Source organism: Cervus canadensis, chromosome 11 (genome assembly GCF_019320065.1).
Source record: "Cervus canadensis isolate Bull #8, Minnesota chromosome 11, ASM1932006v1, whole genome shotgun sequence".
Lineage (NCBI taxonomy): Eukaryota > Metazoa > Chordata > Mammalia > Artiodactyla > Cervidae > Cervus > Cervus canadensis.
The window spans coordinates 61359319-61387311 of NC_057396.1; the positions used below are offsets into that span (position 1 = coordinate 61359319).

A 27993-nucleotide genomic window follows, 5' to 3' on the forward strand; every position below is an offset into this window, starting at 1 on the left:
TGACCCAGGGATCAAACCTGGGTCTCCTGCATTGCTGGTGGACTCTTTGCTATCTGAGCCACCAGGGAATCTTGTTACTCACCAAAAAAAATTCCAATGGTTGCCTGATATCCCAGGATAAAGCATAAAGTCTTTGACTTGTGTATCAGTTAGGATTATGTTTGGCTGCATGTTAAAATAGACCCAAATAACAGTGACTTAAACAGTAAAGTTTATTTCTCTCTTTAGTAGCCACTCAGAGGAAGAATATCTGAGGCTGATGAGGGAGACTGGCTCTTTCCTTCCTTCCGGCCAAAAGCCTTAGCATTTTGCCTCTAGAGCTAGGATGGCTGCTAAAGCTCCAGCCATTGGGTCAACATCCCAGAATTTAAATCTCATTAAGTCTCATTGGCCTCAACTAAATCAGAATCTAGTCACATGGCTGCACCCAGCTACCACTGAGGCTGAGAAGTATAGTATCAATGTATTTAGTGAATAAACTAAGAATTTTGTTCAAAAGGAAGGAGAGACATCTAGCAATCTCTACCATTGCTTGGCTTTGAAGGCCTTCTTCAATAAAGTGTCAGTCCAGCTTTCCAGATTTCTTTCACCTACTAACTGTTCTGACCACTCTGCCCCCGTCAAATTCCTTTGCTCACTGTCCCTGAAACACACCTAGCACTTTGTCACCATCTCCATTTACTCAGCACTCTTGGTATGTGTTTTTGCTTCCTAGCCAAGCCACACCTTTGTTTCCTTGAGACTTTCCCCTGACTGCTTGCATCTGAGTTGATTTCTTCTGAAACTGAATATTCAATGGAATTGTATTTGACTCTTTCAGATATTCACACCCTTCTGCTTCAGATTGCCCTTCTATTGATGACCTGAGCAGCATTAATCTTTCATTGTTAATTTTTTACACAGGAGACCCTTATTCAATGAAGACTGTGCTCCACGTTGGGGATTTAGTAGTAAGTAAGATTTAGGGCCTGTCCTCAATGTCCTAATATTTCCCATGGAGCCCGGATTTAAAACTCAGACCCATTAAGTGCTTCATAACTTTCTATTGCTTTGTATGTAATAAAAGCTAATATTTATTTAAATGATGGTTACTTATATTAATAATAATATTTATTGAGTAATTTTGATGTGGTTGGTCCTATACTAACTTTTCACATATATCACTTCATTTCCTTCTAATGCAGCTGTCACTGCAGAATGGAGGAGACCAAAACCATGCAGCTTCCATGAAATACAGAGGTGGATGAATTGCTTTTATTGCATCCAAAGTAGGATTTGACAATCACAAAGGACAGAGGACAGGGGCGAGCAGCTGAGACTTGAATGGTCAGTGGTAGGTTAGCAGTGCTGAGCCCAGGGGCACTCAGTGGGGAAAAGGCATCCCAGTCTAAGTAAGCTTCCTGCTGGGACAGTGGCAGATAAAGTCCAGATGGTGGGTGGCTATTTACAGGATGCAGGCACTAGTAATTTTGCAAATAAAAATGAGGTACAGAGAAGTAAAGTTACTTGTTCAAAGTCACATAGCTGAGAGTGGGTTGGAGCCAGGATGCAATTCACAAAGCTTGATGCATGAGGCCAGGCTCTTGGTCCTGTGTTAAGCTGGTGACTGGAAAGTAAGGGTAAGTCTGGTGATTCGAAGATTTAGTGACATCCCGTAAGTAGCCACCCACAATCTGGACTTTATCTGCCACCCTGTCCCAGCAGGAAATTGCCTAGACTGGGATGCCTTTTCCCTACTGAGTGCCCCTGGGCTGGGCACTGCCAACCTACCACTGCCCATTTGAGTCTCAGATGCTCACCCCGTCCCCTGTCCTCCTTTTTGATTGTCAAATACTACTTTGGATGCAATAAAAGCAATTCACCCACCTCTGTGTTTCCTGGAAGCTGCATGGCTTTGGTCTCCACCATTCTGCAGGGACAGCATGGAATAAGTAAGCAGAGGCCACCATCTGCAGGCCCCCAGCTGCATCAGACCCACTGATTGTCCTGTGCAGCCCAGCATCTCATGTTTTTTAAATTCATCATCAGCATTCACAACTTAGAAGATGTCACACAAAATCTGGACGGGGGGCTTCTTTTGAAAAACTGGAAGATTTTGGCAACACTGGGTCTATATGCCCACAGGTTCAGGCTGTCTAGTTCAGATGGAGCACATTCTGTCTAAATTGGCATAGCATCCCCCTTCCTATTACCCAGACACCTTTATCCACATTAATTTTCCTTACCAGCCAGCAGCACACAGCATAGGTATGTGGCACTATATGTCAGACTCTGAACTAGGGGCTTCACCTTTCGTTGTCACAGTCATCTTTGGAAGAGGTACGGTTATTAACCCCATTCTGCAGATGAGAACATGAAGGTCCATACTAAAAGTAGTGTCAGCGCTGGAACTCTTAGCAAGGCATTCTAGCCCCGAAGTCTTAGCTTTTAAACACCACCTGCTGTCTGTCTCTCGCTTTAGGGATTGAGATTTCTGTCCCTGCTCCAAAGGGAGAGATTGCGGAGGGGGGAGCAGGGAGGGAACCTGGCCCCTGTGCAGCCTGAAGTCGACACTCTGAATATCCAAACCCATAGAGCTCATTTCCTGTACAAATAACAAGCCATCAGGGAAAGGCTGCTTTTCCTCATTGCTCTGAACAAAACTAACCTTGCCCCAAAGGAAATCAGGGCGTAGAAAGAAACCAGTGAGCACCTGCCAGGATCTCTGGGGCCACCAGAGAGCCTGCTGTGGTGGAGAGTTTTCCCGTATCTCCCTTTTCCCTCCCTTCTTGGAACACGGAGAATTAATTAATTCTATTAAGCCTCCATCCAACTCTCACTTGAAACGTTAGCTCATGAACAAGTGTAATCCATCTCAATCCTGACTGTCTCCCAGGGAGGGAGGTGAGGATGAAATATGATGACTTCAGCCTTTGTGAAGGTGTCCACCGTGGTCGCCCAGCCTGTCTGAGCCCCGCCGTGCTGCGGTTCCACAGGGAGATGAATGGAGCCTGAAGCACAGAGAGAAATTCATTTTGTTAGGTTAGCTGCCTGACAGCCTTGCAAAAGAGCCCTCTTCAAAGGCTTTGAGGCAGAGGCAGGGGAAGTACGGCTGGTTCAGATGGTCTTGAGATGCAGATGGTCTTGAGACCATCTCAAGACCCACCCAGGAAGCGTCTCTGAAGCTATTCAGTGAGCACTTCCAGCTGCCAGGTGCTGTGGATGCAAAAATGGACAAGTCTATGGCATAGTTAGAATGACCATAACTTTCCAGACTAGGGCACCGTGGAGCATGAAGAACACTGGCTTAAACTGGGGCTCTCCAGGGCTGAGACATATGGTCACAGTAAGCCAAGCCATTAAGACCTCTCACAGATCTGGGTTTCTTAATTCTGAATCTGGCTGTGACCATGGGCAAGTTAACCTCTGAGCCTGTTTCTTGTCCAAAATGGGAGTGATCCCCGGGAATCTTCCCTCTCAAGAATGTCAAGAGAATTATATGAGCTAAGGTAGTAACTGGAACATGCTGAGGACCCCTTGCCCACAGGACAGGTGCTTGAGGCCGTGAAGCTGGATTCCAGGGAGGAAGCTAGCTTTCCTTTCCTAAGTGTCAGCTGGGCTTTGCAAAATGAGAGTTAGTGCCTAACAGCTCTGGAAAATCAAGAGAATTACAGACGCTGAGGGTGGGGAAGAAAAAGAGGAGAAATGAAGAGAAAGGTGGAAGAAGAGTGAAGTTTGGGGATGGTGGGGAGAGGAGGTACCTATTGGGAAAAATTTAAAGTCAGCGCTAGCTGGTAACACTGCGAGTCCAAGTCTGCATATTTATCTCTGCTTACAGTCTTCAGTGGAGGAGCCATTGCTCACAAATGCCATACTGGAGGCAGATCTTCTGGGTGGGGGTGTTCAGCCACTCAGTCATGTCCAACTCTCTGCAACGTCATGGACTGGAGCCCACCAGGCTCCTCTATCCATGACATTTCCCAGGCCAGAATACTGGAGTGGGTTGCATTTCTTTTTCCAGGGGCTCTTCCAGACCCAAGCATCAAACCCTTGTCTCCTGCATTGGCAGGCAGATTCTTTACCACTAAGCCTGCTGGGACGATGGTACAGACTCAAGGTGGGCTGGTGCTGAGACAGACCTCTAGTGAAGGCTCATTCCACATGGATTTCGTGAATACCTCATGCGGGTCCACAGGGAAGGCTCCGTAAATGTTAGTGCCCGCTCTCATTGCGACAATCATTATTAGCTGCCAGGTTCCGTATAGCGACACCAGCCTAGAAATACAAAGCTGAAAACCAGTGGGGCCGACAGGAGGGGGAAAAGCCACATGAGAACAAAGGAGAGTTTTGTTTTGTTTTGTTCACAACACGCGGTTCCTAGAGAAGGCTAGGATTCAGCAGAGTCATTTAAATCCCAGACCAGCCTTGGGCAGCTCCAGGCCTGCACCAGGCCCACAGCAGTAGGACCAGCAAGACACAGGAGGCACTCCTCCCGGATCGGTTGTCTGCAGAATGAGAAGAATGTTAATTAATCCTGTTATCTGAGCTGCATGCTTTCTGGCTTAATTCCTCTGATAAAACCACACTGAATGGAGAACTCTCAGAATGCCAAAGCAGCCCTTCTAATGGGATTCTTGAGGTGCAGTGAGCCCTGGCGTGGGTGAGAGTAGAGGGATAAACTGTTTGACCCTAGGAACCTGGGGATCAGCACTGACTCTCTCCTCTGGGTATTCTGACTGAAGACCTTTACTATCCAGGCTTCTTGTCCCATTCAATACAGCCACATTTCAGAAAAGAATGGGAAAATAGAAATTCATTGGAAAAAAAACTTAATCTGTTTGACCTTTTATAAACATAAAACAGCCAATTTTATGTTTATTTCACAAAAATGGGCTTATCAGCAAAAATGGGTTTATTTAGGAATGGCAGAGAATTGCAATTTGGGACAAGCATGCTCGAGCAAAAACCCTAGGCACATTCTGAGAAGCAAAAGAGAAGACGCTTATTTCACAGAGGAAAAGGAGAAGCTGGGACAGCCTGTTGTAAATAAAGAGTCCACTGGAGGAAACTGGGAGTGCAAAGCGTGGTGACTTTTCACTGGCTGAGTTGCCACAATCTCTCATTGGCTAGGCTGTTGCCAGGCAAGGAGAAAATCCCCCTTCCTCCTGCTGGGGTTCCAAAGTAGTAACCTTCCACTTGGAGATGAAAGGCAAGTCTCCTTCTGTTTAGGATCTGCAGAGAGAAAGAAGTAGGAAGGCAAGAGAGCTTCCTTCTGGCATCCTGATTCTATTTTAAATGAGATTTCCTCTTTCCAGTTTTATAGTTCAAAACCTGTAAGGAAGTACATGGAAGCAGTTTGAAGTTCAGAATATGGAACAACCTGGAATTTTTGCGTCAGACTTACTAATCACGTAATCTGGTACGCTTACCTGTTTCAGGGCCTTTATTGCTTTATAGGTGTTATCTGTATGATTTACTCTAAAACACTGCAGCATAGGTCCTGTGATATTTATATATATTTATTTGAAGTGATGTGCTTCCCAGGTGGCTCAGTGGTAAAGAATCTGCTTACCAGTGCAGGAGACAGAGGAGACACGGGTTCAATCTCTAGAATAGGAAAGATTCCCTGGAGTAGGAAATGGCACCCCACTCCAGTAATCTTTTCTGGAGAATTCCATGGACAGAGGATCCTGGCAGGCTACAGTTCAGGGGGTGGTAAAGAGTCAGACATGACTGAGTGACAGACGATGCACGCACATTTGAAGTGACACCCTAGGGCAGCAACCATTCTAATCAGGCATCTGCTCTCCATGGGTGGTCAGCTAGGATTATGTTAGAAAATTATCGCTCAGGAAGAGGCCATTTAAAGTACGTTGGCTCCCTTTACCTCTGAGAGACACCAAAATGAGGAAACTAAGTATCAAGTATCAAAAATGGATTTTCATTGGTGAAATTAGTAGGATGTTGATAAGTATAATGGATGTTAGAAAGGAGCTCTCAACTTCTGTTATTGAGTGGTATTCAAGATTCATAAATTGGTAAAAGTGTTTTATTATTAATATTCCTACCCTTGTGTGAAAAATATGTAAGACTTCAAGTCTTCACCCCTAAATGCATGTGTGTGCACTCAGTCATGTACGACTCTTATGATCCCCACTCCCCATGAACGGCAGCCCTCCAGGCTCCTCTGTCCATGGGATTCTCCAGGCAAGAATACTGGAGTGGGTTGCCATTTCCTCCTCCAGGGGATCTTCTTGACCCAGCAATTGAACCCGCATCTCCTATTTCTCCTGCACTGGCAGGCCGATTGTTTACCATTGAGCCACTGGAAAGGCCCCTTTTACCCCTAAGTGGCTGTCTATCCATTTGAAGATTTTCTTCATTGTCTGAGACTGACTATAAGGGTTTTACAGTCCTATCTCTGAAATATTCTGTCAACTGCCTTGGTGATCCTTTCAATGCAAGATGGTAGCTGGTATGAGTACCTAAAAAGACAGCTATAAGGGACTTCAACTAAACATGAAGCACAATTTATAGGAACTGCATAATTCCTGCTCACTGATAGAAGTTTGCAAATGTTGATAGTGTAAGGAAGAGAAAAAAGAAGTCTTCCTCTATCCTTTTAGGTTTAGTACCTAGGATCTGTGAATTAAACTGACCAAAAGATGAACAGGAAAAAAAAGTTATTTTGTATGCACTTGGAGGGCCTCACAAAGAGGTGAAAACTCCTCAAAGAGGCTAGACCTTTGAGCTTATATACTATTTTAATAAAGGGTGATATATTGTGGAGAAGTGGCCAGACAGGCAAGACAAAGGGAAAGCAGTTTTGGCTTCTAGTGGTGGTAAGTTTGGGGAAGATAACTATATGAGAGAAGCTAATCAAAGATAAGCATTGTTCAGTAAGGTTTGTTCTGCAGACTCAGGTCTCACAATAATTCTGATATGCAGATACTATTATATAACCCACTTACTGTTGAAGAAACAAATCTGGAGAGAGTGAATCACTCCAAGGACACAGAGCCAGGATATGAATCTAGGCTATTTGATTCTAAAGTCCATGTTCCTTACACCATGCAGAAATAAGTTTTATGATTTTTTTTCTTGATTTTACAATATCACACACTCATAGGAAAACTGGAAAACATATGAATGTATTAAATAGCCTAATTCCACTACTCAGAGAAAGCTGGATTAAGCTTTGATATATTACTTCCAGATTTCTTTTTTAATGCAAATTTAGTTGTGATTGTACATTGCTTATCATTCTGTGTCCTGTTTTACTTGACATGTTATGAACATTTCTTCATATTATTAAAAATTTTCCATTAACATCATTTTAAGGTGAACATAATATTTCACCCTATGGCTGTGTTATACCATCTGTTATTAGACATTTAACCTTGTTCTATATTTTACTACCATTAGTAACAAGATGGCTATCCCTGAAGGTAATCTCTTGCTTACATTTCTATTTCTTCAGGGCAGATTCCTGGAAAGGAAATTTCTGGACCAAAGGGCAAGAACATTTAATGGACATTATGAGGTATTAAAATAGACACCCATGTACCCTGCCTTTTTAAATAACAAAGATCAGTATTACTTTGTAGGACTCCAATTAAAAATCAAGATAAAGTAAAACGGTGAGGATTTTGAGCAAGAATCGACTGACCAAGTAGTCAGCTTTACTTAGCGCTTCTTTTCTAACCAGGAGGGGGCAGCACGAATACCAACAGAAATCCTTGGCCATTTGAATTTGACATTTTTTTTAGCATTTTTTTCTTTTTTGGCCAAACTTCCTTTAAAAAATTTAGCAACTACAATGTCATCATATTTACAAGCAGAGGCCAGAGAGGAAAATCTAGTTTACTTGAAAGATTTACAGCTTTCAGGAAGATTCCGGAAGACAGATCCAGATGGCAAAAGGCTAGAGAGAAAAGTCTTTCCAGTGTGGGTTTGCACCCGAGGCTAGGAAAGCAGGTCAGGGTAATAGCAACAGCAGGAAAAAATGGTGTTGGTCGGTGGCATTGATGATGGCCTTCTGTGCCCAGCGAGAGCTTTCTGAGGGCTAGGAAGTGGGTTTATCTTTCCAAACAGGATAGCTGGAGGAAGAAGGAGGCACATGACATGCAGCCTGAGGAAGACCTCGCACAAGGTCAGTGATGGGAGGAAGGGAAACGTTAATGAATCACAGAAAAATACGCTGTGTCAAATCCATGCCAAGGGCTGGGTGAGCCTCAGGAAGGAACGTGATTGCAGTGTACCTGGAGCTGGGTTGCTGACCTGAGGACCATGTGCCTTAGATAACATCTTCAGGAGGTTTGTGCATACCCTGAATTTGTGCAGAATCTGCCTGGTGGCTCAGATGGTAAAGAATCTGCATGCAATGCAAGAGACCCAGGTTCAAAACCTGGGTTGGGAAGATTCCCTGGAGAAGGGAATGGTAACCCGCTTCAGTATTCTTGCCTGGAGAATTCTGTGGACAGAGGAGCCTAGTGGACTACAGTCCATGGGATCATAAAGAGTTGGACACGACTAAGCGACTAACGCTTACAGAAAAATAAGCACGTTTTTTTCTGGGGGGAAAGATCTATAGCTTTCAGGAGTATATGACCCTCAGAAAATGAGAAACAAGTAATCTGTGTACATTCCCTCCATCTCTAGGATCAAAGGCAGTCTCTCTTCAGAGCTTAACTCCTTCTGACCTATTTCAGAGGCACCTCCTTTCCCACAATTGGCAGAAAACCCTCCCTGGATGGAACAACAGGGTCCCCCAGCCTAACTCCTGGGTGATGGAGGGCTTAGCAGGAGGTGTGGGTGGCTCAGGTGGCAGAGACTGAATGCTCCGGGGAAAGCTCTTCGGCACAGCAGAAAGCTGGGCTGCAGCCAGGTGAATCTATCAAGGCGAAATTTCCACTTGGAGAGGTACTCTCTTTTCTAAAAGTTTAATTCCTCCTGTGGGAGCCTGGCAACACCCAAGGCTGACTAGAACTGCTGCTTGAAGAGGCTTATTGGCACAGTGAGAGCTTCATATTTGAGCCCTATGAATCTCTTTATTATATCCCATTTCTTCTGGGAAATCTTAAAAATTATTTTTTTCTTTTAAATTTTTTATTGATGTACAGTTGATTTGCAATGTTAATTATTGCTGTATGTGCTTCGTCCCTAAGTCGTGTCCGACTCTGTGACCCCATGGACTGTAAGCCCGCCAGGCTCCTCTGTCCATGGGGATTCTCCAGGCAAGAATACTAGAGTGGGTTGCCATGCCCTCCTCCAGGGGATCTTCCCAATGCAGGGATTGAACTCAGGTTTCCCGTATTGCAGGCAGATTCTTTACCAGCTGAGTTACCTGGGATGCCCCATTGCTGTATAGCAAAATGATTGAATTATACATATATATATATTCTTTCTTTTTTTTATTATTCTTTCTTTTATATTCTTTTTCCTTATGGTTTATCATATAATATTGAATGTACCATACAGTAGGACCATGTTATTTATCCATTCTATATGTAATCAATTACATGGGCTAATCCCAACCTGCCACTCCATCCCTCCCCCAGCCCCCACACCCTTAACAACCACAAGTCTGTTCCCTATGTTCATGAGTCTCTTTCTGTCTCATACATGGGTTCATTTGTGTCATATTCTAGGTATTTCATTAAGTGATATCATATGGTATTTGTGTTTCTCTGACTTAATTCACTTAATATGATACTCTCTAGTTGCATCCATGTTGCTGCAAATGATATTACTTTGTTCATTTTTATGGCTGAGTAGTATTTCATTGTGTGTGTGTGTGTGTATATATGTATATGTGTATATTTATATATATATATACACCACATCTTTTTTATCCATTCATCTGTCGATGAACATTTAGGCTGTTTCCATGCCTTGGCTATTGTGAATGGTGCTGCTATGAACATAGGGGTGCATATATCTTTTTGAACTGTAGCTTTATTTGGATATATGTTCAGGAGTGAGATTGCTGTATCATACAGTAATTCTAAAAATAAACATTTGTTACAGTATTGATTACAGCTGAAGAAACTTGTGAACAATCTGAGGGTCCATCAAGAGTACAACTGATATGATCAGTATTTTTACCCACATTCTGTATTTGATCCCGAATGTGTGGGTTTTCCACACCAAGCAGTTCTCTAGTCCTCTGTGGACAGCAACTGGGTGTCCTATAAATCAATTCAATTTTGACACTAATTACCCCAAGTTAGTCCAGCCCCACAGGTTAAGGGCTAAGTTGCACAAAATTGCCTGCCTCATTTCAGATGTACTCAATCAAAAGTAGTGGGTTTCCAGGTTACTCAGGCTTTTGTCTGACCTAGCTACAAATTGGGAGTTTCTAGGATCTTCTCCTTAGGTTTGATAATGTGCTTTGCTATAAGGGCTCACAGGACCTGGGGAAACACTTTACTTACTATTATTTACTTACCAGTTTATTACAAAGGATATCATAAAGGGTACCAATGAACAGCCAGATGAAGAGGTGTTTAGAGTGAGGTCTGGAAGGATCCTGAACACAGGAGGTTCTGTCCCTGTGCAGTTTGAGGCGTGCCACCCTTCCAGCCATGGCATCGCAGAGTCAGACACGACTCAGTGACTTTCAATTTCACTTTCACCCTTCCAACAGGATGCTCTTCAAAGCCCTCCATATTTCCATTACACAAGACACGATTAATTAAATCTCTGGTCATTGGTGATTCACTCAATCCCCAGATTTCCCCCCCTCAAGTAGGGGTAGTGATGGGGGTCCCTCTAATCACATGGTTGGTTCCTCTGGCAACCAATCCCCATCTTGAAATGACCTAGGGAAGCGCCAAGGGTCACCTTATTAGCAATAACTCAGCTTTGGTTGACAGGGGTTTATAATGAATAACAAGACTCCTCTCACTCCTATTACGTGGGAAACTACTAGGGTTTTAGGAAGCTTGTGCCAGGAACCAGAGAGAAAGAAGAAATATATATTTCTTGTTGTTGTGTTAGTAGCTCAGTCATGTCAGACTCTTTGCGACTCCATGGCTATAGCCCACCAGGCTCCTCTGTCCATGGCATTCTCCAGGCAAGAATACTGGAGTGGGTAGCCATTCCTTTCTCCAGGGGATCTTCTCAACCCAGGGACTGAACCCAGGTCTCCTGCACTGCAAGCAGATTCTTTACTGTCTGAGCCACCAGGGAAGTCCATATATTTATTATATCATAGTATCACAAATAGTGAAATCATAGAATAAGTTATAATTCATCCATATTATGAAACATTAAATAGCTTTAAAAAGAATGTTAGATCCTGTGGTGTGACCTAAGAGGTGGTCATGATACTTTGTGACAATATGGATTGGAATGTCATATACAGGACAGAAATGGGCAAATGTTTTCTGGAATGTCATATATAGGGCAGAAATGGGCAAATGTTTTCTGAAACAGGCTAAATAGCAAATATTTTAAGCCCTGCCATTGTAGTGCAAAAGCAGCTATACACAATGTATAAATGAATAGACTCAGCTGTGTTCTAATAAAACTTTATTTACAAAAGCAGGCAGTGGTTCAGATTAGCCTGCAGACCATAGTTTTCTGACATATGGCATAGAGTGTGATCTTTTGGGGGCTTCCCCGGTAGCTCAGCTGGTAAAGAATCTGTCTGCAATGGATGAGACCCTGGTTTGATTCCTGGGTCAGGAAGATTCACTGGAGAAGGGATAGGCTACCCACTCCAGTATTCTTGGGCTTCCCTAGTGGCTTAGCTGGTAAAGAATCTGCCCACAATTCGAGAGACCTGGGTTCGATCCCCCTTGAATAGTGTGTACATATTTTATAAAGATAGGTCCAAGCTGTTAATATTGGGTACGTTGAGGAGGAAAAAGGTAGGATGGGGAGCAAGGAGGTTATTCACTTTTCTTTATTCATTTCTGTTTTGTGTGATTTGAGATGGACATATGCATTGCTTTTTTGTAATTTCTGTTTGAATTCCCCAAACAACATAACTAAGCACTGGGAATTCTCAGTTGTACAGGAGCGCCTTTGTCTGTATAGTGAGACAGTTGTGACTTGATTGAAAGAAGTTTTAGTTAGCCACAAGCTGCAGAGAAATCAGTAATTAGTAAACCAACCAACAAACAAAACCAAAAACCAGAAAAAAAAAAAAAGTACTCAGTTTGAGACAATGATAATGAAAGCATTACCAAATCAGGTCCAGCTGGCTGCTCACGGCTCAAAACTCAATGGGGGGGGGGGGGGAAATGTTGGCAGAAAGGAAAGTTGCTTTGAATCAAGATGCCAGCAATCTGAGGAGATAGTATACTGTGTCCCCCTAAAACCATCTCCAATGATTCTGCTTGGTCATGAAAGTTTTTAAAGGGAAAAAAAAGGAAACAATCTCAGTTAATCATTGAGTTGGAGCTCAGATCCAACTACTGTGTGCAGGCTTGTTGATTTCTTGTGATTTTTTCTTTAAAAGGTTTCTTATTCACAGAGTTTGTTCACGAGATTACTGAAGGGGGAGCAGGGGAAGAGATCTGGTCACCTATTAATTACCTACTGTGTGATCAAAAGGTCTGAAAGGGTTGCTAGGACTGGAGGTGAGCAGAGCATGTGGGTGCACAGATTAAAGTTGGTGACAAGACAGAAGGGTGCCTCCTGCTGAGAGCTCTTTCCTGCAAAAGCTGCTTACAAAAGCATGATTGTATGATAGAGGGTCAGTCTCACTCTTCTTTGTACCAGTCAAGTCAGGGCTCTCTTTCTAGCCTGGGGTGCGGGGATGTAAGACACACGTGGGCAAGCTAGGTGATTGCTGAGGACAAAGGCTTGGAAGGTGAAGGTCTAGCGAGTTCCTGTGAGAGGAGCAGTCTGCTGAGCCTGAAGCAGAGAGAGCAGGTGTGGGGGTGGATGTGGAGAGGAGACCGGTCCGCTCATGGAGCCTCAGAGTCTGTGCCTGAATCACGGTGACCCATCACCTCCTGCTAAGCAGGGAACAGTCCAGCCACCGGGGGTACTGGATGGGGTCAGACTAGGTGATCCTTACATGGCCCCTGTCTAAAATAGTCTACAAGCTGGTCTCAGCAGAACTTCTATGGGCCTGAGCTCAGGGCCTGAGCTCTGGGGTGGACAGACCTGGGGTAGCAACTGGCCCAGCAACCTTGGGCCAAGTTTCTGAACCTCTCTCTGGAAGCCTTAATTTTTCCTGTGTAAGAGAGAGAAAATTAATAATAATACCACCCCGTATTTCATAGACTTATTATGAGAACCAAGTGAGCCAACACGCATTTAGAACTTTCTGTGACTCCTGGCACAATGAATAAGTGCTTAGTAGATGTTAATAGTTTGCTGTCATGATAGTCATCATTGGGGTTGTTACACAACTGCCAGATGACTTTTGGTTTACTGTGTTAATTTTTGGTTAACTTTTCGCCTCCCAATCTTTGACAAAAATCAGACTGGTCTTGGCTGTATTCTTTGTTGTATTCTTTGTCTGTATTCTTGGTTGTATTCTTTCTCTGGAGCTGTTTTCTCACCTATAAAAGACTTCTTGGCACCTGTTGTCTCCATCTATTCAGGCAGATGAGGTATGAAAGACCCTTTTACACTGAGAGTGTAAAAGGCAGGATGCAAATGAAAGGTGACATGGGTACCCAAATCCTGCTCCTCCTTCAACCAATTAAAGTCCTGCTTCTTCTGATCACACAGTACCTCCATTTTCAAGACATCTGGGCATTGTGTCCACCTTGCTGGTGTGGGCTGGTAGTTGAATGGATGTGTCACACCCAAAAGGGAGATCTTGGAGATCAGGGGCTTTGTCTTATGTATTTTCAAGTGAATAACTATAAATAAGAGATGAATTTAAAACTAATCATTGATGCTAAATTCAAGGAGATTGCTGTGTGTCAGATACGGTGCTAGATGCCTTCACACAGAATTTAAATGTAATATCACAGCACCTCTCTAAGGTATGTATCCGTGTTCCCACCCTACTGAGGAAAAACGAAGTTCAGGAAAGTGATTAAGTAGCTCAGTAATGAAAGAAAGAAAGTGAAGTTGCTCAGTCGTGTCCAACCCTTTGCGACCCCGTGGACTGTAGCCTGCCAGGCTCCTCTGTCCATGGGCTTCTCCAGGCAAGAATACTGGAGTGGGCTGCCATTTCCTTCTCCACCAGTAATGAAGTACCACCCAAGAATCCATATATGAAGAGGCTGACTCTTTCCTATTTTCTTAGTGCTCAGTATCAGCACCCAGTAGGTTCGGAGTAAATATGTAGTATTATTTAGTACCCCTCTCTGATGAATTTATATTTAAGAAACTGTTATTTCTAGAAGCAATAAGGCTAAAATAGACAGCAAAACAAATTACGGATTGTACCCCGCCCTTTCTGTTTAGCCCAAGAGCCCGGCGCTCACGTGGAGCTGTACCCGGGCGGTGGGGGAGGGGAAGCGAGAGGCCCTGCAGGGCCCGGGTTTCCTGCGGGGAAAATCCAAGCGCTGAGTGTCCCGACTTCCTTCTGGTCGATTGTTCTGGGGAAGGAAGGCAAGGGGCCTTCTGTTCTTTCTCCGGAATCCCGTGATGCCCACACTTTACAGCAAGGGGCCCCTGTCCCGCCCCCCAAGCCCCGACACCCTCCCGGGAGCTCTCCAGCTCCTGCTCCTGAGGCAGGGAGAGGTGAGGAGGGAACAAGCGGGTCCTGGTGGGGGTTAGCGTGAGTGTGTGTGTGTGTGTGTGTGTGTGTGTGTGTGTGTGTGTGTGTGTGTGTGTGTGTGTGTGTGTGTGTGTGTGTGTGTGTGTTGTGGGGGTGGGGGGATACAGCTTCCTTCATCCTCTCCTGGATGGCAAATTTAGCTTATCACTTTTTAAGTGATTTTTTGAACTCGGCCTAAGACATCTTGGGGTGCTCCAGATGGAACTGGGCTCACTCTTTCCTTTATTAACCAGAAAAAGGACTGTGAGACCTACCCTTCCCTACAGGTTGCCTAGTCATTCAGTTGCGTCTGACTCTTTGCGACTGCATGGACTTGTAGCCCACCAGGCTCCTGGGTCCATGGGATTCTCCAGGCAAGAACACTGGAGTGCGTTGCCATCTCCTTCTCCAGCCTTCCCTACAGAGGAGTCAGCAAAGGAGACGGCCCAATGCCGTCTCTGGCTTTGACCTCCTGCCACCTGCTTTTCCTCCATCACCTCTAGTCCATCCTCACTGCTGCCGGGGGTGTCAGCTCTCTGCACCACTGAGCTCCCAGGCTAAAGAGAATAGATTTTGTTCTCTCTCAGTTTAACTTCCCAGATTTTTTCTGAGCTAACAGAATTACATTTCAGAGCAAATGCATGCATCTGCATGCAATACAGTCATTTAAAAGAACAGATCTTCAAGTCAGACTGCCCAGATTCAAACCCCAGCTGTGCCCCTGCCCGCTGTGAAATGGGAAGTAGGTCACTTAACTTCTCTGCCTCGGCGTCCTCATCTAGAAAATAGTGATAATAAATAATACCAATGGGATTGTTGTGAGGATTCCGTGACTGAATACTTGTAAGGTGCTTAGAACCGTGCCTGACACATGTGTGCCTGCTAAGTCCCTTTGGTCATGTCCGACTCTTTATGGCCCTATGGACCATAGCCCACCAGACTCCTCTGTCCATGGGATTCTCCAGGCAAGAGTCCTGGAGTGGGTTGACATTCCCTCCTCCAGGGGATCTTCCCGACCCAGGGGTGGAACCTGCATCTCTTACATCTCCTGCTTTGGCAGGCAGGTTCTTTACCACTAGCACCACCTGGGAAGCCCCTGGCACATGGTAAGCAGTAGATAATCAGTTATTAAATAACTGCCATAGTATCTAGGTCATCTCTCTTGTTGATCTGGTTAGTTTCTATGTTGCTGGGTCCCCCGGTCGCCCTTACCCTGATGAACTGCTTTCATTTTCTTCTGTTATATAATTCCCAAGCCTTTCTGATATCTGTGGCTCAGACTTCAAGGGAAGAATGGAGAATTCTTGTTACTTTATTCTGGAGGACACTTTTAGCTTCCTTTATTTCCGCTTCTTCATTATAATCTGAATTGGATAACTTTTTATAGCTAAAGACTCATCACCATGTTTTTGTAAACAAAGATGAGTCTACTCCTCACACCCCTGCCATTGGAACAATGGACAATGCCCGTAAATGTGCTCATCGTGTGGAAGTAGCAGTGGGGCTTCCCAGGTGGTGCTAGTGATAAAGAACCTGTCTGCCAATGCAGGAGAACTAAGACACTGGTTCGATCCCTGGGTTGGGAAGATCCCCTGGAGGAGGAAATGGCAACCCACTCCAGTATTCTTGCTGGAAACCCCATGGACAGAGAAGCCTGGCGGGTTATAGTTCATGGGGATCACAAAGAGTCGGACACGACTAAAGTGACTTAACACAGCACAGTAGTCTTTTAATAATTTTGCGTATTCAGAGGAGGAAAAACATTTCCTCTACCCTCTTGCATTCTGAGTCAGGGCTGTGACTTAAGCTGACAGATGACAGAGTAACAGGAGAAAAGCATACACATTTTATTTGATATCAGTATTTGTATGTGAAAGAAGTAGAAATCTCTGGGGGCTTGGATACCATTTTAACAAATGGTGATAAATTGTGGAGAGGTGATTAGACAAAGGAAAGGGGATTGGGCTTCTAGGGTGGTAAACTGTGGGAAAGTGAATAGGAAATATATAGGGGAAACTAATGGAAGATAAGGGTTATTTGAATAATGTTTATTTGTGCAAGCTCATTTCCATCTCAACTCCCCATCTCAGGTAATAAGAATGTTCTTTTCCTCCTGGTACCAGGAGGGCACTTTCTCAGGAGAAATGTATGCCCTGCTTTTAGACAGAAAGGACTACTAGAGTGTGAGCAAAAAAAGGCAGTTCTGCTGACTTGAGGGAAACTTCCATGAAGAGGTATTCTGAAGCATTGGCTGTTCTTCAGGGAAGGTGGAGAGAGAATGAAGAGGGGAGAAAAGATGCCTTATGTTACATATTAGGGGATGTGGGGCATCCAGGTCGAGCTCCTGTATCTCCCAAGGGTTTAGCCTGGAGAGAAGGAAATCGATTAGGAATTTCATCCTGTAATCCAAGCGGTAACAATGAGGACCGGGTAGAAGTAAGTGTGTGTGGTGGGGAAGAGGTGGTGCAGAGGAGTGAAAAGAGGCATTTGCAGGAGTGTCTTAAAAGCAAACATAAAACTTGACTTGGGATTGGATGTGAAATCAGAAAGATAAATTAACAGAAAGAAAGAAGAGTTCAGCTTTCAAAATTTGTTAAAACTAGGGGATTTAAGAACTAAAAGGGGTCCCCTCTATCCACACCCCTTTTACAGATGAAAAGTTGAGCCCAGCCCTTTTCTGTAGCACTAATCATGTTAGTTGGAGGTTTCAGGACCAGGAGTTACATCTCTGGATCCTCAAGCTGTTCCTTTTCCCCATTCCTTCCATTCAAATAAGAGGGTGACCCTGGATTATGGTACTTGGCACTCAGATAAACAGAGGGCTTATACATCCCTGCCCCATCTCAGCCTCCAGGACTCCAGCTTCAGAAAGAATAAACCCTTATACTGGTTTCTCAGCCTCAGCACTATTGACATTTGGACCAGATAGCTCTTTGTTTTGGTGACTTTCCTGTGTACTAGAGGGCGTTTAATGGCACCCTTGCCACTAGGTGCCACTGGCATCCCTCCCCCCACCCCCAGTCATGAGGATTAAAAATGTTTCCGACTCTGCTAAATGTCCCTGGCATGGTGGCGGTGGGGGTACAAAATCACCCGAGTCTGAGAACCGGTGCCTTCCGTCAACATGCTTACAATGAGCTCCATCATTGCATGGGTCCAAACTCATAAACTCTTAAAAACTGAAGCTCTAAGATCATTCCTTGAGAATACAGTGATTACTCTTTTTTTTCAACACCTTTAGAAAGGTATTTTGTTCATTTATCCAGACCAGTATATACTGTCTGTGTACTATACGCCAGGAGTTAGGCAAGGTTTTAGACACACAGGGGTGAATGAGATGACTTTAAAATGTTTCCCATCGAGGTTAGTGATAAGGTGAAAGTGAATGCTCTCCTCTGGTCCTGAGGGGGATGAGAGAAAAGAGAGAAGGCAGAAAGGATATTGGCAGTCACATATCTTTTTCTCTTTCTGGAAAAACTTGAAGAACATACTGCTGCAGAAGTCAGCATAGGAATTGAGCTGCTGAGAACGTAGACTTTGAAGGCAGATGCACCTGTGTCTGAATCTTGGCCTAATATGACTTGGGCAAATAACCTTCTTAACCTCAGTTTCCTTATCTGTAGAATGGAGACATTAACAATATTCAGCTCGTGATTGTTTTGAAGATTCAAGAAGATAATGCTTCTAAAGCTCTGAGTACAGATCCTCGGACCTGGTAAACACTCAACAGTCCTATTGAAGCATCTCTAATCATTTTTCAGCTTATTTTATACTTAGGAACAAAGGTAACCTCTGGACATGACATATCCTCTGCCACCAAAGACAGGAGGGAGTCACTGGGGTAGTTGCTTCAGCTTCAGCCTTTTGATTGTCCTTTACTTATGGCTTGTTAGTTGCATGTTGCTTTGTTTTGAGGTGTCTTATGATTTATTACTAAATCCTTAATTTCCTGTATGCACAAAAGCAGGGAGAGCATTGAGCATGTTACTGAGAGATTTGCTCATAATGGAAATGAAAGTAGAGGTCATTTTTTTAAACTGAAAGTGAGAAAAAGAATTGTGCATGTGCATCTGAGGTGAAGTGAGAACACGGGACAATGATGCATATCAAGTGCTGAGAACTGAGCTGGGCACACAGTAAGCACTCAAGAAATTTCTTCCATCTTTGTCATCATCATATCATCATCATGTCAAATGAAGAGGGCATCGTATTATATTTGGAAAATGCTGAACTCATGTATTCTACAGTTATCAGCCTGAGGCAAGAAAAAAAAAGAAAAACAGAGTGGAAAAAAAATTCGCTAGTAGGAGGCCAGAGCAGAGTGTCAACCCTAGAAGCCTCATGCAAATTTAGGAGTAGGCTAGGCTTTGGAAAATGCAAGGGCTTATACATTCCTGTTCGCAGAAAGTGGAACGTGCCACTTGGAAATTTCTATTGCAAGCTATGGGTGATCCATGAATTTAAAGCTCATTTGAATCTGTTCCTCATTAGAAAGAACCTTGGGTGACTGGGGTATGGATCCTATAGACTGCTAAGATACTTATGGAGACTGTCTGGGAATGGACTGTCAATTGCCTCTTTAGATTTCCAAACTGATCTATTTTAAAGAAATATGCCTGAGAGATGTATGAGAGCAGCAAAGAGAAATAGGAATGTCAGAGTGCCAACTAACCCTTCTGTCTGGTGGATATGTGAACGGACATTGCAAGCTTAAACTCGTCTCAATCTTCTTAGATTTACAAATATTATACTAACAACAGCAACTCATGCTTATTGAGCATGTAATGTGTGCCAGACAGTGTTCTAAATCTATCTCATGGACTTTCACCCCAGCTCTGTGAGCTGGGTACTGTTATGTTTCCAGTTTAGCTGAGACACAAGGGATCCAGCTGGTCAGTTGTGCAAGCAAGAGATGAAGTAGGCAGTCTGGTTCCAAAGTCCTTTTAACTACTGAACTTACAAATGGGTTTTTAAGACCTGACCTGCTTTTGAAGTATAAAAGCTTTGTATTATCACGATGACTATCACTATTAGGGAAGCACAGTCATTGACGTCAAGGAGAATTATGACCAAGTCAAAGCCATTTGATTTAGGACAAGCACATCATTGACCCTTGAGTGGGTGGTTTCTGTAAAGCGCTGGGATGACTGCCAGACTGCAAGGGCTAAGGGAGTCAAGGGAGGTGAGAAAAGGGAGGCCCCGATTATAGATCACTTCCAGGGGCTTGGCAGTAACAACCCAGAAAGAAACAGACTTACAGCTACAAGGAGCAGCTAGCCGTGGGAAGGCTGTCTTTCCCTTCTCCCCAAGGCAACGAATGCATGTTGGAGGAAAGGAAAGGGGACTGACGGAAGAGAAGAGGATAAAGATGCTGAAAATGGAGGGAAGGTGTTTCAAATGAATGTCAGGGAAGGGATGGTGCTCAGGGCACTAGTGGAGGGTTTGATGTCCAGCTGTGTTTGGAAGAAATGTTTTGGGCTTTACTTGTTAATGATCCTAGATGAAGCAGTGGTTAAACTTTCAGTAATCTGGACCCACACTGTCCTAAAAGCCCTGGTGTGTATGATCCATTATCTAACTATTTGGAGAGTTGGGTGTATGTCCCACAGCTGCTAATAAGCAGCTCTGTGATCCTGGGCAAAAAAGTCATTTGTTAGGCTTCCCTGGTGACTCCTTGGCAAAGAATCTGCCGGCCAATGCAGAAGACAGAGGTTCAATCCCTGATCCAGAAGAATCCCACATGCCTCAGAGCAACTAAGCCTGCATCCCACAACTACTGAGTCTGAGCCCAGGATGCCCAAGCACTGAGCCCCCGAGCTGCAACTACTGGGCCTGTGTGCCTTAGAGCCCGTGCTCCGTGATAAGAGAAGCCACTGCAGTGAGACGCCTGCACCCCGCAACGGGAAAGTAGCCCCTGCTCACCACAACCAGGGACACGAAGGAGCAGTGAGGACCCAGCACAGCCAAAAGTCAATAAATACAATTGTAAGAAGAATTCTTTAAAAAAGTCACTTCTTGTCTCTGAGTCTCCATTTCCCCGTCCTGTAAAGTGGGGATTTGAATTCAAGATCCTGGGTCCTTGAAACTTGCAGCAGTACTACCTTTTAATATGAGTAGAAGAAGGTCTTATTTTAGGTGGAGGATTAATACCTCTATTGTGCGATTTTTGTCTGAGTAAGAGAGAGGTCGCAGTCCCTTTCTTCTGTGCTGGAGAGAGAGGTGATCTGACCAGAATTGTAAACTGCTCTGTATTATATTTACAAATGTGTATAATGTTCATTGGGCTTCCCAGGTGGCGCTAGCGGTAAAGAACCCGCCTGCCAATGCAGGAGACACAAGAGATGTGGGCTCAGTCTCTGGGTCTGTCAGATCTCCTGAAGGAGAGCATGGCAACCCTCTCAAGTATCCTTACCTGGAGAATCTCATGGACAGAGGAGCCTGGTGGGCTATGGTCCATGGGGTTGCAAAGAGTTGGACACGACTGAAGTGACTTTGCCCGTGCACACACATTATATTCATTGAAATTGACTTATTTGTTACCAGGATTCTAAGGGCATCCTTCTAAATGCTATAAAAACTTCGCTCCTTTATTAACTATGTACTTAGCCTCAGGAACATCAAGAAATATTACCAACTTGTTGCTAGAAAATGCTGTGTCTGTCATTCAAATGCACAAGTCCACCCATTAGTCATGGGGTTTCTTATCACCCCAAGAACCTGGTTCTCAGGAAGGAGGGGCAATCGGTGTATTTATGTTGCCAACCATCAGTTGTTAACAGCATTTATTAAGTAGAATTTCCCCCCAACCACCAGAACTGTAAAATACAGCTCAGCAAAAGCATAGAGTGCCCACTATGTGTTAGGCACCAAACAGGAAAATGGGGACCACAGATATCAGCTTGGCTGATAGAAGCCCGTAACCACAATAAAAACACAAAACAGGAAACCGTGATGAATATCTAGTGTGCAGCCATTTGGAACACAAGGGGTGCAACCTTTTAGCTAGAGGTGTGTATGTGTGTGTGTGTATTTGTGTAAAAGGCTGGATTATGTGGAAGGCACCCAGGGGGAAACCTGCACAAGTGATACTTCTATCTTGCTTGGATGTGTTATTGATCAAAAACCCTTATGCCTGGTGATCCAGCAGCTCAAACCACACACACACACAGAGAAGCAGACTGCTACCTCTGTAGCGTTTTGGTGTATACTTATGGTCCTAAGTCAGCGATCTGATGCAAGATGCAGGCAGTATTCTGCAGTAGCAACTCTCAAAGTGTGGTCCAGGGACTTTTGAAGTTGCCCTCAGGTCCTGTCACACAGGGCCCCCTGCTCTGAAGGGCTGGTGCTCCGTTTAAGGCTGTGTTGTGGCTGTCTTGAAATTGTAAATAACTTTTGAACAAGAGACTTCTCCCTTTTGCCTGCAAATTATGTAGCTGGTCTTAGTTGCTTGAAACCCTTCCATGGGATCCGTGAGTTCAGAACTATCTTATAATAGTGATGATGATGATAATTTTACTATATTATTTGCCTTTTCCACTATCTTTCTCCACAAGTATGTACACAGTGGAGCTTTTCAGAGGCTATATGAATTGGAGCTCTATTGCATCAGATCGAATGCAGAAGCAGATACGAGAATCCAGCTATTTACTCTGAAGCCAGATGTTAAAGAGAGCTGCAGATTTGAAAAACAATGCCACTCAGCTCACCATACATATTTTGCTTTTGGAAAACAGTTTTCATAAATGTATTTTAATTTTGTTAACATGAAATCTTTTTTAAAATGGTTTTTAAGTGAATCAATAAATAGCTATTTAGATTTTCCTCAGTTTTATCTTTTACTATATTAAATATTGGGCTTCCCAGCTGGCTCACTGGGTAAGGAATCTGCCTGCAGTGCAGGAGATTCAGGAGACATGGGTTCAATTCCTGGGTCAGGAAGATCCCCTGGAGGAGGACATGGCAGCCCACTCCAGTATTCTTGCCTGGAGAATGCCATGGACAGAGGAGCCTGGTGGGCCAAGGTCCATAGGATCGCAAAGAATCAGACATGACTGAAGTGACTGAGCATGCATGCATATTAAATATCAATAGACACAACTCACAAAACCCAAAAATTCTGAGGATCATCAATAAGTTTTAAGAGTATAAAGTGATTCTGAGTCCAAAAAGTCTGAAAGCTATTTAAGGCTGTCTGAAAACTATTCAAGGCTTTATAGGTATTTACTTTTTCTCTTATAGGAAAGAAATCATTGAAGGAATGTGACCAAAAGATACAGTGTGCTTGTTTATACTTATACTAGTCAGGGTTATCCAGAGAACCATAGCCAATAGGAGAGATTATATACATAAATGGAGATTTATTATAAGAATTGGCCCAAATGACAACAGAAGCAAGCCAAGAGGCTGGAGACCCAGGAAAGCCAGTGGTGTAATTCGGCCCGAGTCTGAAGGCCCGAGAGCCAGGAGCACTGATGTCCAGGGGCAGGAGAAGAAGGAAAATTGGCCCTTCTTCTGCCTTTTCAGTCCATTCATACCCTCAGTGGATTGCAGGAGACCACCACATTGGAGAGGGCGATCTTCTTTACTCAGGGTTCCTGTTCAGATGCAGATTTCTTCCAGAAGACCTTCACAGACATACTCAGATATAATGTTTCACCCGTTGTCTAGGCACCCCTTAGCCCAGTCAGGATGACACATAAAATTAACCATCACACTTGTTCATTTATGTAGGTAAATCTATGTCTAGGAATCTAAAATATGACACAAAGGAACCTATGAAACAGAAACAGACTCACAGACGTAGAGAACAGACTTGGGATTACCGAGGGGGTGGGTGGATGGGAGTTTGGGATTAACAGATGCAAACTATTATATTGGGCTGGCCAAAAGGTTTGTTCAGGTTTTTCCATAGTATCTTATAGGAAAACCCAAATGAACTTTTTGGCCAACCCAACACACAGGCTGGATAAACAACAAGGTCCTATTGTATAGCACAAGGAGCTATATTCAATATCCTGTGATAAACCACAGGAAGTGAAGTTGCTCAGTCATGTCCAACTCTTTGCAACCCCATGGACTGTAGCCTAACAGGCTCCTCTGTCCATGGGATTTTCCAGGCAAGAAAACTGGAGTGGGTTGCCATTTCCTTCTCCAGGGGATCTTCCTGACCCAGGGATTGAACCCGGGTCTCCCACATTGAAGGCAGACACTTTACACTTTAAGCCACCAGGGAAAAATATAATAATAGGCTACCTGGAGTGGGTAGCCTATCCCTTCTCCAGGAGATCTTCCCAACCCAGAAATCAAACTGGGGTCTCCTGCATTGCAGGTGGATTCTTTTCCAGCTGAGCTACCAGAGAAACCTGTAAATCAACCATACTTCAATAAAATAAAATTTTAAGAAATCTACCTCTATTTAAAGATGAGACAGACACAACCTTTTCTTTACCCTTGAACTTCTTCACAATTTCCCAACATGTCATCTAACACAAATCGCTTGTTTCTACTTGTTTTTCTTTCTTTGGATAAGCTTCAGAATGGCAGGTTCTGGTTTTCTTCTAGCCATGGGAGCTTCCCAGAATAGAACGGCTGCCCTGAGAGGCAGCGAGCATCTCGTCCCTGAAAGGGTCCAGCCAGAAGCCACTTCTGGAGTGGGTGCTGGAGAAGATTTGGGCATGAGGCAGAGAGTTGGGTGAGTGACTTCTGAGGTCCCTTGACCTTCTGGAGCATTAGTTGATGAGAGGGTCTTCCCTTACCTAGTCCAGACTTACAGGGCTGAAGTCATAGCGAATGGTATACGTATCTTACAAGGAAAAAAGAAAGGAGGGAGAGAAGATAGAAGAAGAAAAAAGGAAGCAGAGAAGAAGAGGAAGAGGAAAAGGAAGGAGAAGAAGAAGAAAAAAAAAAAAAAAACAAGAAAGGAGGAGAAAACGGATATTCCATCAGACCAAAGCATTGCAGCAGTCACTAGGGTTTCCGGTCTTGCATGCAAGGAAGCAGGCACCAGCTGGAGTCTGAGAAGAGGACTTCTGAGTGACTGACGCAAGGGAGAACCGGGTAGGCAGGGCAGGGTGGGAATGAGAATTGCATGTTCTCATTCTTATGACTCTGACTCACTAGATGGACAGTTTTTTAGGTCACTGATTCCTCCCTTCCCTTTTTAAGGCCCCATTCCTCCACTTTTAGCACCAAAGCGCTGACGTGCTTTCCCCACTTGTCTTTTGGAGATCCATCTTGTGATGGAACGCTAAGGTGCTTGGCTGATAATAGTTGAACACATTACCCTTGGAAAAGAAACAAGGGGAGACAGTATCTTCACCACCAGGAACAAGTCTCCCAAGCAGGAAATCTTAGACTCTGGGCAAGTAAAATAGATATTTTAAGGATAAGGACTTTTTTTCTAGAACTTCTCAAACCATACCTGCTGTTTTTAAGGGGTCATCAGAGATGGGTCCCTTTCTCTCTCCATCTGTGTTTCTTTCTTCATTTATACTCTTCCTCTATTCTTCCATAACAGCTTTTCCTAAGCCTCTATGATATCCCAGGGGACTTCTCAGATGGTTCAGTGGTAAAGAATCCACCTGCCAATGCAGGAGATGCGGGTTCAATCCCTGGGTCAGGAAGATTCCCCGGAGGAGGAAATGGCAACCCACTCCAGTATTCTTGCCTGGAGAATCCCATGGACGGAGGAGCCTGGTGAGCTACATGGTGTCGCAAAGACTCAGAAGAGGACTGAATGACCAATCATGCATGATTGTATCCCAGGCATTGCCTAGGTTTGGTGATTCGAAAATAAATTACCCAGCATCACTGATTTCCTGATTTGTGAGCAGAGAACAGGTGAACTGATCTCTGTAAGGCACTGACGCAAATGCTGCAAGGGAGGGTGTGCAGGGCAGGGTGCCCGGGGTAGATGCAAGGGAGGGTGTGCAAAGTGCTGGGCAGGCCGCCTGGGGTGGAGAAAAGGGACAATCCTGACCTGGCGCCTGGAGGGGGAAGTGGTATTTTATAAAGGAGAACAGGGCGCTCCAGGCCCAGAGGGGTTAAGTGATATGCCCAACTTCACAGCGCTGCCCTGCTGGACCAGCCCTGAAATCCAGTTTGTCTTCATTGCCTGGACCCTTGATCTAAATGCAGTCCCACCTTTCCAAGAATGCAGGCAGCTCAGGGTGACTTGGTGCATTGCAAGGCAAATGAAAAGAAAGCGTAGCTGGAGATGAAGCTGGGATCCAGCCAGCTTATCGTATTCCTCTAGTCACACTGGCAGCAGAATAAGGAGGTGACCAGGGGCCAGGAAAAAGTAAAACCCAGTGTTTCAAGGGGCTGTTCAGTTATATTCATGTTACAAGATGTTCAGTGTATATTCACTGAGTCCCTGCCCTGTGCCCAGACAGAGGTCGCTCCCACCGCGTCTCTGAGCTCACTTCCATCCAGCAAGGCTGGGGGTAGACTTACTGTGCTAAGCAGGATCCACTGTTAATAGTGCAGGGTCACTTCTACAGATGCTATGGTTGCTGCTTCTCATGCTTCCTTTGAGGACCTTGTGCCCCTTCTCCTAACAACCTCCTTTCCTTCCTCTGACTCCCTCTGTTAGAGGCACAGAAGGGCACTTTCCTGCAAAGTCAGGAGGAGGGGCCCCAGCTCCTAGACCAGTGGAGTAAGCTGCCAGCTTCAACAAAAGAGACTTGGTTTCACTTCCCAGCCTTTACCTGGCTGATACTGACTGAGTGCTTACTGTTCCAGAAACAGCCAGGGCCCAGGGAGAAGGGCTTACCCTCCCACAAGAATGCAAAGAAACAATTGGCTATTAATTTCCAGTAGGATGAGCAGAAAGCCTTTCAGCCAGGAAATCTAAATTGAACAGCAATTAAGTCTTTCAAGCTCCCTGACCCCCGTTTAACTTCCAGGACTGCAGATGGCTCTGAGTAGGAACTTGGAGATCATTTTAGCCACTGGTCTTGGGAGGGTATTTCACCTTTAAATGAGGTGCCTGCCTGTTCCCACTGGGCCGCATCCTGTAGGGGTTAAGCCTAAGGGCTAGGGAGCAGAATGCCTGGGTTTGAGTCCCAGCTCTGCCATTTGCTGTGTGACTTTGGGCAAGTTATTAAGTTCTCTGTGCCTTGGTTTTCTCATCTATGAAATGGAAATAATAGTACCAGCCTCATACTGTTTTGATAGCTCAGTTGGTAAAGAATCTGCCTGCAATGCAAGAGACCCCAGTTTGATTCCTGGGTTGGGAAGATCCTCTGGAGAAGAGATAGGCTACCCACTCCAGTATTCTTGGGCTTCCCTAGTGGCTCAGCTGGTAAAGAATCATCCTGCAATGCTGGAGACCTGGGTTTGATCCGTGGGTTGGGAAGATCTCCTGGAGAAGGGAAAGGCTACCCACTCCAGTATTCTGACCTGGAGAATTCCATGAACTATATAATCCTTGGGGTCTCAAAGAGTTGGACACGACTGAGCAACTTTCACTTTCATACAGTTTTACTGTATTTTGAGGATCAAATGAGTTGGTATTGGTGATGTGCTTAGACCTATGTAAACATCTTTAAGGGTTAAATTAATAAAGCAAATATCATTATCCAGCTGTGTGTGGTACCTGCCTGTCTTTTCCTTCTCTTGGGATGTCTGTAATTGGCCAGATGGAATAGATGTAGCCAAGAGGTTACAAACAAGAATTTGGGCAGTCAAACTGCCTCAGTTCCGGCTTCCCAGGTGGCACAGTGGTAAAGAATCCGCCTACCAATGCAGAAGACACAGGAAATGAAGGTTCAGTTCCTGGGTCACAAGATCCCCTGGAAGTTAGAAATGACTACTCATTCCAGTATTCCTGCCTGGAAATTTTCATGGACAGAGAAGCCTGTTGGGCCTCAGTTCATGAGGTCTCAAAGAGTCAGACATGATTGAGCACGCACACTACAACTAGAATAGCTGACTTCATTCAAATCCTGACTCCACCACTTAGTTAGAGGTTGTCATCTAATCTCTCTGCTCCTCAGTTTCTGCATCTATAAAATGGGTTTGCGATTGTCCTGACTTCTAGGATGGTCATGGGGAATGAGCTGTGTCATGGTCTCAGTGCAGTAAGTGACACGTAGTAAGTGCTCACTAAATTTTATCTGTCAGTATCAAGCACCACCCCCCACCCCCACTAAAAGTGCTGCGTCAAAACAGCAATTGTGATTGCACAAGTAATAATAATGCCAAAGCTAACATACAGAGCACATGTGGCCAGAACCTCAAGCCAGCCCCTTGAAGCTGGTTGTGTGCTAGCTAACCAAAATCTTGGCAGTCGGAGAGTCATGGGGGAGCTAAGCTATTTGGCATTTAAGTCTTGG

At 44.4% G+C, this 27993-nt stretch overlaps 1 long non-coding RNA gene across 4 annotated transcripts in view; it reads right to left on the minus strand.

Annotated features, from left to right (window-relative positions):
- Positions 1 to 29: 29 nt before the first annotated feature.
- Positions 30 to 27993, minus strand: part of LOC122449416 — a 38495-nt gene continuing 10531 nt past the window's right edge. The window contains exons 1-4 of one of the 4 annotated variants that reach the window (XR_006271937.1): positions 26111 to 26748; positions 2820 to 2990; positions 1867 to 2339; positions 30 to 1606 (exon numbers count right to left, since the gene is read on the minus strand). This is a non-coding gene — a long non-coding RNA (uncharacterized LOC122449416). Of the gene's footprint in view, positions 1607 to 1866; positions 2991 to 26110; positions 26749 to 27993 lie in introns of those variants that run through there. The other 3 variants (XR_006271938.1, XR_006271935.1, XR_006271936.1) reach the window with 3 other exon arrangements.